The sequence below is a fragment of the Lithobates pipiens genome, unplaced genomic scaffold (genome assembly GCF_037356315.1).
Source record: "Lithobates pipiens isolate NorthernLeopardFrog02 unplaced genomic scaffold, aLitPip1_a1.2 Scaffold_1, whole genome shotgun sequence".
Classification (NCBI taxonomy): Eukaryota; Metazoa; Chordata; class Amphibia; order Anura; family Ranidae; genus Lithobates; species Lithobates pipiens.
The window spans coordinates 197,253,030-197,271,475 of NW_027507685.1; the positions used below are offsets into that span (position 1 = coordinate 197,253,030).

Consider the following 18,446-nt stretch of genomic DNA (forward strand, 5'->3'; position numbering starts at 1 on the left):
AGGCTTTAAAGAAGAAAAGAGTAAGGTTTAAAGGATAGTAATTCATAATCAGCAGTAATCTTTCGCTGTTCTGACCCAAGGAACATTACAATCTGATTACTTGGATTTAATGCACATCAAATAGCTCTGAATGAATTAATTCCTGTTAAGGTATTAGTTAATATATGACTGTCTACTCTATTATATATGCCTTAACACATTGACAGAGCAAGAGTCAGAGATATGCCATTATCAGGAAACTGATAAAATAAGCTATATTCAGCGTGGGAAGCAATCTAGCCTACCCAGCTCAGTACTTTGAAGCTGCTTATGAGTTTGCAGTGTTTGCAGGGTATCACTGTGCGCTGATCATTAGACATTCTTGCTTTGCAGTCTTCACAGCTAGCATTGCTGTGACTTGCTGCTTTAAGTCAGATGGTGGGAGTGCGCCTGCTCTCTTACATATGTATGAAGTGGATCATACTCCCCCACATTCAGTCTGCCAGGGACAGGCACAGTGGAGGAACATTGAGCTGCTGCGGAGACCTGACAGCTGAAAGCTTAACATATCTCTAGGATATATGCACTCAACAAGAGCTTGGGGCTGCTCTGTGCATCATTCTCTTCTGTGAGCCCTGCAGCCTTGGAATCCAGGGTGACTGATCTGGACTCTACCTCCATCTGAAGCTTGCCCAGAATCTATCTGTGTTTCTGCAACCCTCAGACTGGATGTGTTGAACTGAGAGTTGCTATGTTGCTTTATCGCCTGGATTATGTGTTTCATCGCCACCTCTACAGAGAACAGTATCTGCTGCAGCCAATTGCTAAGAGATTCATTGTGCCAGAGGATAAGGTATACAAGAATGAAGAGGGTCTGGCTGGTATCCTGTACCAGCGACTTGGCAGCTTCTCTTAGGACCCCTTAAGTAATCAGACCTTCGGCACTGAATCTTCTTTGAAATTGTATCTACTCCCCTACGCCCTCCTGCGTTGTGCATTCTGAGAGTGTGTGTGTGTGTGTGTTGTGGTGCAGTTTCTGACCTGATGTAGCAGTGTAGCGAAAAGAGCAACAGCACACCCTGTTTAAGGCTAAAGGAAGGAGATAGATCTCCAGACCAACCTATCTACATTTCAAGACCAACTTATCTACATCTCAAGAACAACCTATCTACATCTCAAGACGAACCTATCTATATCTTAAGAACAACCTATTTACATCTTAAGACCAACCTCAAAATGTGAATAACTACCAGAGCAACCTCATTTAGGTACATTTACTGCTGGTTAACATTTACACTGCCAGTGAGGAGCAAGCATCAACCGGTTCACTCTGAGAACCAAACCTACACCCAAACCAGTGACAGGGACTAAAATCCATTCCTATGTCCAGTCTCTTTGGGAAAAAAAAATCACCTTTGTAAGCCATTTTGCCACCGTCCCATTTTCTTCCAAACAAGCTTCTTTTAAATCTATCTCACAAAACTACATTTATCTTCAGGACCCCATTGATGTCCCCTGAGTGAGTGTGGTTTGGGTCAACGGAATTGAATTAGCTCTGGTGCCAAATGACCTTCTACAACATCTTTGAGGCTTTGGTGCAGATTCTGATGAGCAGCGGTCTTCTTCTCAGTTCACTTGGGCCTCAGGTACTTCAGAAGATGGTCTTTTCCCATCACTGCCTACAGTCCCATCTCTTCCTGAGACAATGAGGTGACACACTGCTGTTGTCAAACCCCTTCTCTGGGGATCTTACTACAGGATCAGTGACAAGCACAATGTGAGAGGTCACCATCCATCATAAGGTAAAAGTTTTGTGCGCTATGCTAATAATTCTGTACAACAATGTCGATTTAGAAAGTTTTGCAAAACTTAAAATTATACTGGAACTCAAAGACATTATGGAGTTTTCACCCAACTACTGACCTGATTAATAGATCTAGCTTCTCTTTTGGCATTTAAATATCCTTCATGGTCACTTGTCTGCTTATCTATCTGTACTATATTCCATGCCTATACTGCGCTTGCAGAGATGGCTGTGATATGAAAATAAATGACATTTTCTTAGTAAGTATAACTGTTTTCTCAATGATCATATTACCTCAAGATTCCCTAGGCTGATAGAGTATATTTAGTTAAAATCAATATAGCAATTTACAACTGCTTAGTTATTATCTATTTTCAATTTCACAGTAATTCACTCTGATGTATGATGTACAATATTAACATATATGTGTGTGATTATATACAGGGAAAAGAGGAGAGAGTGAGAAATCATGGAGGGAGAGGTTGAGAAGAAGGGAGCGAAAAAGAGGAGAGAAGAGAGAGAGAAAGTGGGAGACAGATGAGAAGGGAAAGGAATGAGGACAGGAAAAGAGACAGATAAGAGGAGAGAAGAGAGACATAGAAGGGAGGGAAGAAGGGAAAAGACAGGTAAAAAGATAGTGATATAAGAGAGGCTATAGAGAGACAGTAGACAGTGAAGGAGAGTCAATACATGTAATGAGAAGAGATAGGAGAACGAAAGAGATATGCAAGGCAGGGAATGTGAGAAAAGACAAGTAAAGAGATCAAGAAACAGAGAAGAGAGGGGGGACGAGAAATACAAAAAAAAGAGAAAGGAATAAAAACAAAATGATAAGTAGAGAGATACAAGTGGGAAAGGCAGAGAGAACCGAGGAGAGAAGAGGTAAGACCGGTAAAGAGATTGAAAGAAGAGACATAAAAAAAGAGAACAAAAAGAAGGGAAAGAGGGAGAGGACAGGTAAATAAAAAAAGGGGGAAAGATAGAGATAGGGAAGTCAGATAGAGAGTAATAAAAACAAAATGATAAGTAGAGAGATAAGATTGGGAAAGGGAGAGAGAATAGAGGAGAGAAGAGGTAAGACTGGTAAAGAGATTGAAAGAAGGAGACATAAAAAAAGAGAACAAAAAGGGAAAGAGGGAGAGGACAGGTAAATAAAACAAAAGGGGGGGGGGGGGGATAGAGATAGAGAAGTGAGAGAGAGAGGGATAAAAAAAAAGAGGAAAATAAAACAAAATGATGGGTAGAACGATACGAACAGGAAAGATAGAAGAGAGAGGAGAACAGTTAAGACTGGTAAGAAAATAGAAAAGACAAGGAAAAGGAGATAGAAGAGGGGGGTAAATAAAGAGAAAGAGGAGAGGAGAAAAAGAGAGAGGGAGATAGAAAAATGATGGGTAGAGAGATAGGAGGGGGAAAGAGAGAAAAAGAAGAGAGGGATGAACAATCAAGAGTGTTAGATATAAATTAGAGAGGGAAAGGGAGAAAGAGAACAGATGAAGGGAGACAAAAAAGGGGGGGGGGGCACAAAAAAAGAGGGAATAGAAAAATGACAGGTAGAGAGATTAGGGAAGGAAAATGAGATTTGGAACAGCAGGGAGAAGAGACAAGACTGGAAATGAGGGAGTAGAGAGGGGAAGAAAGAAAAGACGGTTAAAGAGAGAGAGAGAGCGAGAGAGAGAGAGAGAGAGAGAGAGAGAGAAAAGGGGGAGAGAGACAAAAAGAGAAGAGAGGGAAATAGAGGACAGGCAAAGGGGAAGAAAGAGAGAGATGGGAACAGAAAAAAAATGACAGATCAAGAGATAAGAGTGGGAAAGGGAGAGAGAATAGAGGGGAGAAGAGGCAAGACTGTAAAGAGATAGAATGAAAGGAGAGGTAAAAAGAACAAGAAGAGAGGGAAAGAGGGATATAAAACAGAGAGGAAAGTGGCACAAAATGATGGCTGGAGAGATAAGAGCGGGAAAGAGAGAGAGAGAGAAGAGAGAGAAGAGAGGGGAGACGAGATACGACTAGTAAAGTAATAGAAAACAAAGGGGAGTAGAAGAGGGATAAGAGAAGAGAAAGAAAGAGGGAGAGAGAGAGGCAAAAAGAGAGAGGAATTAAAAAACAATGGGCAGAGAGATAGGAGTGGGAAAGAGAGAAAGAGAATAGAGGGGTGAACAGAGATGACTGGTAGAGAGATAAATAGAATAGAGAGGGGAAGGGAATAAAAAAAACAGATAAAGGGAGGGAGGGGGGCACAAAAAGAAAGGGAATAGAAAAACGACAGGTAGAGAGATTAAAGAAGGAAAAGTGAGAGATGGAACACCAGGGAGAAGAGACAAGACTAGTGATGAGGAAGAGAGAAGAGAGGGAAAGAGAGAGAAAACGGTTATAGATAGACAAAGAAAGAGAGGAGAGAGAGAAAAAAGAGAAGAGAAAATGAGAAGAGAGGGAAATAGAGAGGGAAGGTAAAGAGAAAGAAAGAGAGAGGAAGGGGGGGGGCATGCAGAGAAGAGAGGGAACAGAAAAATGGCAGGTAGAGATATAAGAGCAGAGGAGAGAGAAGAGACAAGACAAGCATTCAGAGAGACACACACACATAGAGAGGAAAGAGGGAACAAAATGTCAGGCATAGAGATAAGAGCAGGAAAATGGTAGAGAGAAGAGAGGGGAGAAGAGACAAGAAGGCAGGTATCAAAGAGAAGAGAGAGAGAAGAGAGAGAGAAAGAAAGAAAAGAGAGGGAAATAGAAAACATTGACAGCTAAAGAAATAGAGTAAAAGAGATTTAAGGGAGAGAAAGAGAAAGTAGGCTGGTGTAAGGAGAGTTGAGGGAGAGAAATGGAAAAGAGATGGAGGGTGAATCAAGATGGGTAATGAGGAAAGAGAAGAGAAGGAGAGAGAGAGGAGTTAGAGAAGAGGGAGAGAAGAGGGAGAGAGGAAGGAGAGAAGAGGGAGAGAGGCAGGGAATGGGATGGAGGAGGGAGGAAGTATAGTGGTATAGTGATGGAGGGATGGAGAGGAGTAAAGGAGGGAAAGAAGAAAATTGAATGAGAAAGAAAGACAAGGAGAGATGGGGCAGAGCAGTGTTTCCCTGTTAATCACACACAAATACACAGAGACTATAAGACAGGATAATGATGTGTTCTCCTCCACCCCCCTCGGGCATCTCCTCTGGGCAGGGAGATCATTTGTTATTAGCAGGGTCAGCACTACACCGGGAAATGATGGAGCTACATTACCGTTTCCAGGTCCTTCAACAGTAGAAACATTTAAACAAGTGTTCACAATCTTAAACAAATGTCAAGTCATGCTGAGCCCTTTAGTTCCACATCATGAGAAGCCTCATGCTGTTTTTTTTCTTCACAGTAAACATCCTTGTTTGTGGCTGAGACCAATGCAAAAGTTCCCTTTGCAATCTGGTGTTGAAACTTTGACCATCTAGCATTAAAAAAAAATGACGGTTATGTAATAAAGAGATCTATTTCAACTCAGACATCCGATCTGACCTTTTCAACAGGAGTAAAACAATGAAATATTAATTGTGATTGGTTTGCAGAGGCTGCTGCGTATTGTAAATTGTACATTATTAACCACTTGATGCCCAGGCAAGTGATCCCCTTTTAATGTGTAGAGCAGCTTTAGGTTTGTAGATATGACTGCTCTTCTGATAATTGACCCTGTTTTTTTTTTAAAATCTAATTGGACTTGGTATCATTTTTGAAAGCATCAACCTTTGCTTTGATATGCTATTAGATATGTTTGATTCTTGTGCTTTTGAAATATTACAGATATGACCAAAATGTAATAAAATTAATGTTTGTTGGTTACACCTTTGTCAGTTATTAATTAACATTATGCATAATTGTATTACAACCATTGATCTTTCACTAGTAAAATGGAGTGCAGAGTGGGACATGATACAGAGATGGGTTTATCTATACACATTTGTCACTGTGAGCATTTCAGTTGACAGTCCTGGTGATTATATGATCAAGAGCCATAGTAATTGGCTCCCGGTCATTAATATAGACCTGTGTTGTGCAGGCTTTCAGAACTAGGGTTCAGTGGAACCCCAGGGTTCTTATAAGTTGTTAGGATTTCCTTGAGCAGTCAGCAATATTGATCTCCCAGTTACAATGACTACCAATGGGCAATGTACCACTGACATTCAATGTAAGGTGTTTCCATTTACATTTACCACCAGTGCAATGGGGCTTTTTCTACTGTCTATCAATGTAACAAGGCATTTCTCCAATGGCCACCAATATAAGAGGGCAATTCTACACTGACCATCAGCATAAGAGGGAAATTTTCCACTGATCATCAATATAAGGGTGGAGTTTTCTATTAACCACCAATGTAAGTTGGCATTTCCCTACTGATCACCAATGTATGAGGGTATTTCTCCTCTGACCTCCAATGTAATGAGCATTTCTTCACTGACCATCACCAACATAAGAGAACAGTTCTCCACTGATCACCAAACTAAGGGTGTATTTTTCCATTAACCACCAATGTAAGTTGGTATTTCTTCACTGGCCAGTGGCCACCAACGTTAGAGTTAATTTCCCCACTTTCCACTAATGTAAATGTACATCACAAATCTCCCAGTCTGTGTTCATTTATTTTCATGATTATTAATAGCCACCAATGCAGGGAGGATTTCTCCACTAACCCCCCAATGTAAAGGGACATCTCTCCACTGACCATCAATCTAAGGGGGCATTTCTCCACTGGCCACTAATGTAAGGGGGAATTTTTCTACTGACCACCAATGTAAGTTGGCATTTCCCCACTAATCACCAATGTATGAGGGCATTTCTCCTCTGACCATCAATGTAATGGGCATTTCTTCACTGACCATTAACATAAGAGAACAATTCTCCACTGATCACCAAACTAAGGGTGTATTTTTCCATTAACCACCAATGTAAGTTGGCGTTTCTCCACTGGCTACCAAATCTCCCAGTCTGAGTTCATTTATTTTCATGATTATTAATATCCACCAATGCAAGGGGGGTTTCTCCACTAACCCCCAATGTAAAGGAGCATCACTCCACTGACCATCAATGTAAAGGGGAATTTCTCCACTGACCACTAATGTAAGGGTTTTTTTTTCTACTGACCCCCCAATGTACGAGGGAATTTTTTCACTGACTACCAATGTAAGGAGGTATTTAACCACTGACTACAGTCTTTCTACCAAGGTAGAAAGGTTGGGAAAGGCTGACAATATGATCACTAGTCATATGTAGACACTAAGATAGTGTTTACTGAAGAAAAGTGATTTCTGATTAGTTGTTGTAAATCACTGAACGGCTGTGCTAATTTTGCTTACATTCATACAGTTGTAATAACCAGAGTGTGCCGTTTCATCTGGGACATAGTTTATGAATATTTTCCTATAGCTCAATCATTAGCAGTGTACTTGAAATCATTCCATCTTTTTTTTTTTTTCTACTTTGTAACAGTGTTGTTCTCCTCCATGAATTTTTACTTCCCCCCCTTTTTATTGTACCCTGTGGGTTCCACTGTATTGCATCCTTCCATGGTTCACTGTCATCTTTCTGCAAAGTATGCCTAATCCAACCTTTCAGTTTAATTAATTTTGATGTAAAATATCTTTCTGCTTAGTCATTCTCTGTGGATTCTCATTTGAGATAACCTTGGGCCATCGGATCGTACAAATGTGTCACAATTTCACAAACAATGATTTACGAATGTTTGTAGTATTCTCTAAATTTAGCTGATAATTACCCATGTCTGACGATTACATAATAAAACAAATTGAATGCAAAGATTGAAGAAATACTCTGGAGGTGCAGCAGCCATACAAGGTTTTCCCCCAGGACTGGAGTACAGTGAGTGTATTGATGTGTTTTTCATGCCCCTGGCCCATGTATGTTCATTCTGCTAATTACAAGTGCTCTTCTGATCCTTGAGGTTTGTTCAATGCTGATTAAAATCCCCACTTTTAGGGCCGCCAATCAGGTGGTTCGTTGCAGAGTGCAGTGCAGAAAGCTAAAGTGACCTGGCTTGGAAATCTTCTATTGTAGTCCACGATATCAGGTCTGATATGGATATTAAGGGGAACCCCACATAAATTTTTTTTAAAAAATTGACGTGGGGGTCCCCCTAAAAATCCATACCGAACCCTTTATCTGAGCACACAACCTGGCAGGCCGCAGGAAAAGAGGGGGGGGCGAGAGAGCGCCCCCCCCCTCCTGAACCGTACCAGGCCACATACCCTCAACATTGGGAGGATGCTTTGGGGGTCTGTGACCCCTCAAAGCACCTTGTTCCCATGTTGATGAGGACAAGGGCCTCATCCTCACAACCCTGGCCGGTGGTTGTGAGGGTCTGCGGGCGGGGGGCTTATCAGAATCTGGAAGCCCCCTTTAACAAGGGGACCCCCAGATCCCGCCCCCCCTGTTTGAAATGGTAAGGGGGTACAAAAGTACCCCTACCATTTCACAAAGAAAGTGTAAAAATGGTTAAATAAGACAAACACACTTTTGAAAAATTCCTTTATTAAAAAAAAAAAAAAAAAAGATTCCAGCGGTGCTAATCCACTCTTGCTATCCAGCGACGAATCTCCGGGGTCCAGCGATGGATGATCATATCCAGCGATGGGGGATCTCTCAGTCCAGCGCTGTCCATACATCCGTCTTCTGTCTCCACTGCGGAGACACTGCGGAGATCCCAGCGCTGACGTTTCTTATATTAGGAGGGCGGGGCCACCCGTCACCTGACCCCGCCCCTCTGACACAGGTGAGGGAAGCCAGGGGTTCCCCAGTGACGTATGGGTGACCCCGCCCCCTCTGATGTAACGCAGGTTTCCGTTACATCAGAGGGGCGGGGTCACCCATACGTCATACGGAATTTTTCAAAAGTGTGTTTGTCTTATTTAACCATTTTTACACTTTCTTTGTGAAATGGTAGGGGTACTTTTGTACCCCCTTACCATTTCAAACAGGGGGGGGCCGGGATCTGGGGGTCCCCTAGTTAAAGGGGGCTTCCAGATTCTGATAAGCCCCCCGCCCGCAGACCCTCACAACCACCGGCCAGGGTTGTGAGGATGAGGCCCTTGTCCTCATCAACATGGGGACAAGGTGCTTTGAGGAGTCACAGACCCCCAAAACATCCTCCCAATGTTGAGGGTATGTGGCCTGGTACGGTTCAGGAGGGAGGGGGGCCGCTCTCTCATCCCCCCTCTTTTCTTGCGGCCTGCCAGGTTGCGTGCTCGGATAAAGGGTCTGGTATGGATATTTAGGGGGACCCCCACGTCAATTTTTTTTAAAATTTGACACGGGGTTCCCCTTAATATCCATGTCAGACCTGAAGGGCCTGGTAATTGAATTTAGGGGAACCCCCAGGTTTTTTTTTTTTATCAATGAATGAATGAATTGTCGGCTAATACAGAGAACACTCATTGAGTGTTCTCTGTATTACGGGGAGCCGACAATTTAGCCGCAAGTGATTTTAAAAGACTTTTTTTCCTGCACAAATGACACTTTGTGCAGGGACAGTTCTAAGCACCATAAACATGCGCCCCTTCACAGGCATACTATAGATACCCCCCAGCTACGAAATTTAAAGGAATATTACACTTTTATTGTTTCACTTTAATCATTATTAAAATCACTGCTCCTGAAAAAACGGCAGTTTTTAAAACTTTTTTTTGCATTAATCCATGTCCGCTGGGGCAGGACCCGGGTCCCCAAACACTTTTTAGGACAGTAACCTGCATATTACCCTTTAAAATTAGCACTTTAGATTTCTCCCATAGACTTGTATAGGGTGTTCCGGCTTTTTTCTAATTTGCCGCGAACAGCCCAAATTGTTCACTGTTCGCTGAACAGGCGAACAGGCAATGTTCGAGTCGAACATGAGTTCGACTCGAACTCAAAGCTCATCCCTACCAATTACATGTTCTGTGTGCAAATATTTCTTCAAGGAATATATGTGTGTGCGCAGCTTATTGCATTAGGGTGTGCATCCCAAAGCTCAAACACAGAGCAACAGAGGCAGCAGCTAGGCAGTAGTGAGTACAAAGAGACATTCTTTTAAAAAAAAAAAATTGAAATGTTATTTATTTATTTATGGTTAGATTTTTATTTATCTGTTTTTTACATTTTTAAACTGCCCTTTTGGGGGCTTTGGTGAAATATCAGGGTTCTAAACAGAGCCTTGATGTCTTAGGCCGCGTACACACGGGCGGATTGTCTGCCCAACTAAGTTCGTCAGACAATCCGACAGACAGTCCGTTCAACTTTTGAATGAACGGACTTGACCACACACGATGAACAGACAGTCCGCTGAAAGCTTTCACGATGACGTGTACAGCACGTACGACGGGACTAGAAAAACGACGTCCAATACACTGCAATGCAACCTTCGGCCGTGTAAATCCTTTCTGAGCATGCGCCATACTTAGTCCGTCCAACTTGCCTACACACGAGCGGACTGTCCGCTGAAACCAAGTTTGGACGGACAAAACCAAGTTTGGACGGACAAAAATACGGCAACCCATAGATAATACAGTTTTTTGTTGTTCAACCAGCGGGTTGATTCAAAAATAACTGACAGTCATTGAGGGTGAGGGAATCCTTCCTGCTGAGCTATTGTATTCTGACAGCAGAGAGACTTCCCTGCCATTAGAATACACTGATCTGCACTGCCGGCTATAGCTGGCAGCACTGATTGAGTGGAAAAAAATTGGAAACAGTGGTTGTACAGATGTCAATTAGTAAATCAAGTCCTGTACAACCTCCCTGCCCTTACATAGATCAAAATTTATCCGGTCACTGCTGAACTAGCCAAATTTCGATAACTGAAGAAGAGAAAAATCAGGTCACCAGGATGGAAATGTTATCTGGCACAGCTGCGTAGGGCTCATTGACTTAGGAGCAGAAAGCTGTACACCATACAAAAAGAGTGTATCCTTGCACTTGGGAGTGACGGGTGTTTGAGTACATCTGCCTGCACAAATATATGATAGGCTGTGGCCGTATGCTGGTAACGACACATCTAAGCATTTATTTGTGTAAAGGGCCAATTTGCGTCCAGGGCTTCTTTTTTATCCCTATACAGAAGTAAGTGCCCAGGTGTGTGGTTATCAGTGTATAGCCACAGCCTCTCATTGATTTGTACCGGTGGCTGCACTCAAACACTTAACACTTCCAGGCAGGGAGGTATGCTAATTTTTCATGATGTATGGCTCTTTGCACTCATGTGAATGAACCCTAAATCTCAAGACTGGATGGTCATAAATATGTGTAGCACTAACCCCCGAAGGAGCTTCCGGTTTTATTGGGCTTACCGTTACCTTCTTGTCTGCTTCTCCGTCTAGGGATTCCCGTGGTAAATGGCCCTAAGAAATGTGGAAACTGACACTGAATCTTCTTTTGGGTTATTTATTTGAAACAGAAACAGAGTCTTTCAATGAAGGGTAGAGGGTTAGGAGTAAGTTCAAGTACTTTAGACAAAAATCAAAGGAAGTCCTTATAGTAAATCCAGAGAATAGCAACCGTTTCACAACTGGATTTTACAACCCCCGGATAGACCTCCTCTCACTAGGCCTAGCAGTCGGCAGGGTGTTCGGTAAAGTCTCTGCCACAGACTTGTGATGTACACTTGAGCAAAGGATGTTTGACAAAGTCTCTGCCACAGACTTGTGCGTTACTGAGGGATGTAGACAAATTTAAAGAGCTATCATATGGTACCAGTATCTCTCAACCGATCCGGCGATACTGTATGAGTGTGGATCCAGGTTACGTCCTTCAACTAAGCCTCCAGGCTCCTTCAGAGAAGCCAGCCTTGCGCATGGCTTTCTCCTGAAGAGTCCTCCCCTGGTGTTCTTCAGCTGCTGGGCCTCTCCCTTCAGATGAGATGGCAAAGGACAACCCTTGGATCAATAGGCCCCGAAATCCACTCGGGCCTGCCCCTGCAGTTGCGTTGCCTCGGGCCAGCCAACCCCAAGACTCAAAATGCATGGTTCCGCACCCTAGGCCAGGAGGACCATGGGGCTGGGTCAGGAGGACCACCAGAACCAAACAGACAGAAAATAATCTCCAGAACCCCGAAGCACGTGATGTCGGTACCTTAAATGCCACCTCCCATAATGCACAGCAGGAGAACACCCCCACTGGGCTGGCCCTGAGAGAACAGTGGCATTCAATACACCCAGCTAAACTGCGTTCTTACTCTTGCCGGCGGTGACAGTGACACCTGCGGTCGATGCAAAACCAGTGCAACCCAGCTGGACTGGTACTGAAACCAGAAATTTAGAGAATAGTCCTGAAACCCAACTGTGGTTTCAGGCAAATTAACTTTTGAAAAAAACATAGCGTCTGCTCGTCAGGAGCCAGCGCTACATATGAATCCTTTGGCAGATAGAACAGCGTATTTAAATGTATTTCAAATAGCTGTTTGCCTAGGAGGGGGGTGTTAAATATCCTAATCTTATACTATGAAATGTTTGATGAGGCAGCTTTACATATTTTACATATACGCTAATTCCAACGAACGCTACAACCTAAAGAAAAGTTCAACTGTATGTAGGAAGTGCCAGTAATATTATTCATAACTGTGTACACAAAAGTCCCCACACACTGTATAGCAGATGAGATCTCAGACTATATAATATCGCTGTGATGTTGGGAAGCCTGTTGTTTTATGTAATATGTCACTGGAGGCAAAATGACAGTTGGAAATTTCCTTCTGTGGGATTACTAGACAGAAAGTCATGCCTGTGATGGGAAATAGGGATTCTGTATCATACAGCTATTATTATACTAATATTTATCCGTTAATGTATTGAAGCCTCTTTTACATAAACCAATTTATGAACATTATTTTGATGCTTCTTGATGCTAAATGATGGCACATCAATTCATGCAGAGAGAATTTTTTACTCAAGATGTATCCAAACACTGATCTTTCCAATACAACCTAATACACTCCCAAATCCACTCTAGCGCTCGCCAGTTCTAAAGTAGACCACAGTCAACCAGACGTTCAGGAACGAGGCGACCAGCTGAAATTTGGTTTGCAGGGGAATTCTGCAACCCACTGGGAAGTCTGCAAGTATGGAACATAGAGCTGATCCTTGTTGAAATCATTATTCTGGCCAATTAAATGAATTAATGCCCAAGCACTTGAATCATCTAAACCCGTTACAATGGCTTAAAGTGACATAAGAAATGTTGTGAGGTTCCCCTTAAAATCCACACTAGACCCTTATCAAGGAATGCAGTCTGGAAATGGGAAGGCAGGGAGCATGTGTCCCTCCCTTCCTGTACCGGATCAAGCCGCATGCATTTTAACATTGGAAGGGTACCTTGCAGGAAGAGATGGCAAAGGCTCCACCCTTGCAAGGTACCTTTTTCCTATGTCGAGGGACAAGGGCTTTTGATCACATCTGGTCCTCCAAAAGTGATGTGGGGGTTTGTGGGGGAGGATCAGAATCTGAAAGCCCTCTATACTAAAGGCGGGCCCCATATATTCACCACCCACAGTAAAGACTTGTACCCAAAATAAATAAGCACACCAACACCCTAGACACCAACGCCAACACCCTAGGCATTCCTTCATAGTCCTGTTCTGTAAACAGCAGCTCCTGTGCTCATGCGCTAGAGCGATGTCATTGTGACTCTGGCCAGTCACACAGCCAGAGTCCGTGAATCCGGAAGGGAGGCAGGTGAAGACGTAAGCCTTGTCAGCAGGGACAGCTCGCCACTGGAAGGGCTTCGTTCTAAGGCAAGTTTTACATAATGTGCTAGTATGTGATGTGTACTAGCACATTATGGCTTTACCTTGTAGGCTCCCCAAAAAAGAAAAGCACACGCATCGGTTTACTACCGCTTCAAAGTGTATGTTCACCCTTTCAAAAAAAAAAATGAATGGTTTCAAATTAAGCTGGTTCAGCAGGAACTGGCCGAATTCTGATCTATCTATGGGAAGACCTGTTGGATTCCACACATTTTATACCCAATCACTGCCGGTGGCTATAGCCACCAGCAGCGGTCATTGTATTTTGCTGGTGGGGAAGGTGCCCACACACTCCTCACCCGCAGAACATAGAATAAAGCTGCGGGGGAGGGGAATTCCCCTATCAACACTGACTGTGTTGATGGGAGAATTGAGCAAGATGCTTTCCTTCAACCCATGGTTGAAGGAAAGAAAATTGTATAATGTATTGAATAACACCCCCCACCCTCCCTACTGCCCTGGTTCCTTCAAGGCTTCCATGATTGATCAGAGCAATTCTGATTGGTCAGCACCAGCACAGAGCATCGCTCAGATCCGTATTGGAATCCCTACAGAAAGAAGAGGTAGAACACTGGAGATTTCAAATCCCAAGGCCACTGCATTGGCTGCATGGACACTGACAGCTCATCACCCATGGAGGGAAAGTACAGGGAGACCAGGGGTTAGCTAAGGGTGTTGGGCATTGATGGTAAATCTTGGCACCCCAGATGTTTTGGAACTACATTTCCCATGATACTCATGCACTCTACCGTGTAGTTGAGCATCATGGGAAATGTAGTTCTAAAACATCTGGGGTACCAAGGTTCGCCATCACTGGTGTAGGGTGTTAGTTCACCTTTTAATTTTTTTTTTTTTATGAAAGGGTGAACCAACCCTTTAAATATATATCATAAAATTGCAATTTATTTCCTAGGTAACATAAAATTACCAGTTACCATGGGTAGTTCATTTTTAACGCTGTGATCTTTTGTTACCTTGGAAATAAAGTGTTAGCTTAAGCTCAGAGTAGTTTGGTGTCTATAATCTGGCTGGTTAAGATTATTATTTTTTTTAACCATGGTAACCTTTTATTGAAGCAGTGCAACGGGCAATAGCAATAAGCATCCAACAGTAACTTATAGCAGTGAATCAGATTTTATTGAACTATAATCAGATTGATAAAATATGTTATTTAATTGGTTTCTAGTGGTAGGTGCATGCCTGCTACATATTTCTCTGTTCCCACAATGAAATAAGCATACCTATGCTGAGATGCTTTTAAATTTATTTTTTGTCTTTGATAATAATTTTTCAGCAAGGAAGCGATTGTACAAGCTAAACCACAATCCAGGCTATTAGTACTAAATGTACAAGTCACTTCCACAAGGCATGGTGTGCCTATTACTTCACTGACATTGCTTACTTTTAATAAATAATTAACCTGGACCGTTCAGTTTTTTTTACAAATCTGCATTAATAAATTCCTGACATGTAAAAATATACAGTAACGGTTGTTTTTTTTGTTTTTTTAAAGCTCCAAATTAGTCCATTAAAAAAACAAGCATTTTGCTGCAATATAGAGATGAGCTTAGGTTTGGTTTAAACTTGGAAGTTTAAACCAAACTTGAAAAATTAGCTGCAAGTGGAAGATTCCTCACGTCACAACTGCACATGTACAGGGGGGCAGTGATGACATCATTGGCCTAATATAGCCACATGGCCTTATTGGGTCAATGGTATTGACCTAATATGGTCATGTGCTCATATTAGGTCAATGATGTCACAAGCACCCATGTCCCCTTGTGTAAGTGCAGGGACAGGGAATTTCACACCCAGTAGCCTATTGATTCAGCAATGACAGCTAAGGCCGGCCATACATGGTGCAAATTTATTTTCTGCAACCACGGACAGTGCTGAGGGGGAATTCCCTCCTGCCAAGCTATTTTCTGCTTCCAGCAGAGGGGGCGGGGCAGGGGAAGCCGCCCCCACCAGGAGAAGACAGTGATTATTGCTAGTGGCTATAGCAGCTGCTAGCGATAACAGTAAGATAATCTTGCCTGCCCATTAAAGGTTAGAATCTCGGCTGGTTCCTACAGAACCAACTGAGATTTGAACTGTGTATGGCCAGCCTAACTCCCAGGTTGAGACGAACTTGGGTTCAGACCAAAGCAGGGCCCATCACTATTCCAGTCTAGTGAAATATCCCAGACTGAGATAGGGTCATCAGTTTGCTGCAAGCAGGGGGGAAGCATATACTCAGTCTCCCACTCATTAGTGTTTAGGGGGCTGATTTAATTCAGACATTTGTGAACACTGACAAAAACTGCACAGGATTTACATGATCGTGTGGTCTATGAGCCAGCATATCAGTCTAAGAAGTAGATGTTGACCTTGAATGATGCCTGATAGATGGAGAGAAAAGCAGATGAAGGTATTGTCAGGGACAGCAGTACCGGGACAGGCTGGTTTAGCGCCCAGGGCAAAAATGAGGAACTGGGACCCCTCTCCTTTTCCTAATGCATGCCGGGGAGTGTGTACACATACACACTCCACGGCCATGCATGTGCAGCATGACCCCCTCTCTTTTCCTGCGGCCTGCCAGGTTGCGTGCTCACTGCATTTTTTTTTTATTTCGACATGGGGTTCCCCTTAAAATCCATAATAGACCTGAAGGGCCTGGTATGGAATTTGGGGAGACCCCCACGCAATTTTATTTTACATTTTGGTTTAGGGTTCCCCTTAATATTCATACCAGACCCAAAGGGCCTGGTATTGGACTGTGGGGAATCCCATGACTTGTATGTGTATCACCAGGACCGACAATTCATTATAGCCGCGAGTAGTTTTAAATTACTTTTTTTCCTTTAGAAATGTCATTTTGCTCTCAGACTGTTCTAAACACGGGAAACATGCGCCAATTTACAGGCATACTATAGATACCCCCCAGGTACGAAATTTAAAGGGATATTTCACTTTTATTGTTTCACTTTAAAGGGGTTGTAAAGGTAATTTTTTTATTTTCTACATAGGTTCCTTTGAGCTAGTGCATTGTTGGTTCACTTACCTTTTAGGAAAAGATAAGTGAACCAACAATGCACTAGCTTAAAGGAAGCTATGTAGAAAATAAAAAAATTACCTTTGCAACCCCTTTAAGCATTATTAAAATCACTGCTACCGAAAAAACTTCCGTTTTTAAAAAAAATGTTTGCATTGATACATGTCCACTGGGGCAGGACCCAGGTCCCCAAACACTTTTGACAATACCATGCATATAAGCCTTAAAAATTAGCACTTTTGATTTCTCCCATAGACTTTTAAAGGATGTTCCGTGGCACCCCAAATTGTTCGCTATTCAGCGAACAGGCTTACACCCGATGTTCGAGTTGAACATCAGGCTCATCTCTATTTTTCATTGTGAGTGGGCACACTGAAGCAGTGCGATAACAGTAACTGTCAGAACAGCCTGGTGGTTGCTAGCTACTGATCTGGAGTTTGTGTGTGGTAAGGTTTTGCTCCCCCACCACTGTTCCGAGGATGGCTGCCCCTCCTGCCTACCCCTTTTCCTGGCCCTGAGGGATGGTACGGTAATATCTGCAAGAGATAATATGTACCTGGAAGTGTTACACTTAGTATGCATGCATTTAATACAAAAATATACATCTTGGTCCAGTTTAAAGCAGTCCAAATATTGCTCTAAGAAATTTTACTGAATAAAAATAAGGGTACAGTTACATCAACAGGGTTATGGTCCAAAAAAGGGAATCAAGTAGTGAATAAAATGGACATAGGAGTGACTCCAGTGAGGCTGCTCTCTGTACATACAGGGTACACTAAACCCACAGTTTGAAATCCAGATGAAAAAAGGGAGAGCACTAACACAATACAATATAAAACGACCAACATGTTTCAGCGGAACAAAAACCTCTTCCTTATTCAGGGCTCAAAATAGTTTATGTAATCAGGAGGACTGAAAGTGGTACAATCACCACCAACTCTTTTGCATATGTATCAATTACAGGGATGAGAAAGCAGGGGAAGACACTGGAGAAGCCCGGGAGAAGCGATGTCCGCCCCAGATGGGGTGTAGGGGGGGGGGTGCACTGGCACTATTTCCCCCACCCCCAAAAAAATTGCCACCAGCCGCCACTGGCTCTAATACAGAAGGTATGTTACTGGCAGAATACCAGGTGAAAGCAGAGGGGAAAAAAGCCTAAGAAGAAGAAAACAAATGCAACCACCACATTTAAGTATTTGTAAGCTACAATATATTCAATTTTTGGTTTGGGGTTAATGCTGCTTTAATTATTTGGAAGGAGAAACTTGGAAAGTGCACATGGATGTGTGCTGCTCTTTATTTGTTCCTGGGCATGGTCTATGTTTCATCTTCCAAAAATCTACATGTTTCAGGGGTACAAAAATGTTTACTTCTTCAGGGATGGAAATATTGTATGTAGTCAAGAGGATTCGGAATGGCACAATCACCATTAATACATATAAGGAGAATGAAACATGGAAAGTGCCTATGGATGCTCTTGCTGCTTCTTATTTGCTCCTGGACACTTTTCATGTTTCATCTTCCAAATAAATAACAGTGGTGATTGTGCCATTTTGTTGAGTCCAAGACATACAATATTTTGAGTCTTGAAAAAGGGGGAAATTTTTGTACCAGCAAAATGCACTGGACTTAGAAGAAGACAAATGGAAGATGACACATGGACGATGCTGAAGAGCAAATTAGCAACAGGACACATCCATGGTCTTCCATGTTTTATCTTCCAAATAATTAATGGTGATGATTATGTAATTTTGAGTCCTACTGGTTACATACAATAGTTTAAGCCCTCTAAGCCCCTGTACACACGGTCAGAGAATCTGTCGGAAGGCGTCTTATCGGACCGCGTCGTCAGATAATCCGACTGTGTGTGGTATGCA

At 42.7% G+C, this 18,446-nt stretch overlaps 1 protein-coding gene across 1 annotated transcript in view; it reads left to right on the plus strand.

Moving 5' to 3' along the window:
* The first annotated feature begins 462 nt into the window (after nt 1-462).
* The window catches only part of LOC143981769 (leucine-rich repeat and fibronectin type III domain-containing protein 1-like protein), a 160,431-nt gene continuing 142,447 nt past the window's right edge, over nt 463-18,446 (plus strand). The window contains exon 1 of the mRNA XM_077479859.1: nt 463-1,781. The gene's annotated coding sequence lies outside the window, so the exon portion shown is untranslated. The remainder of the gene's footprint in view (nt 1,782-18,446) is intronic.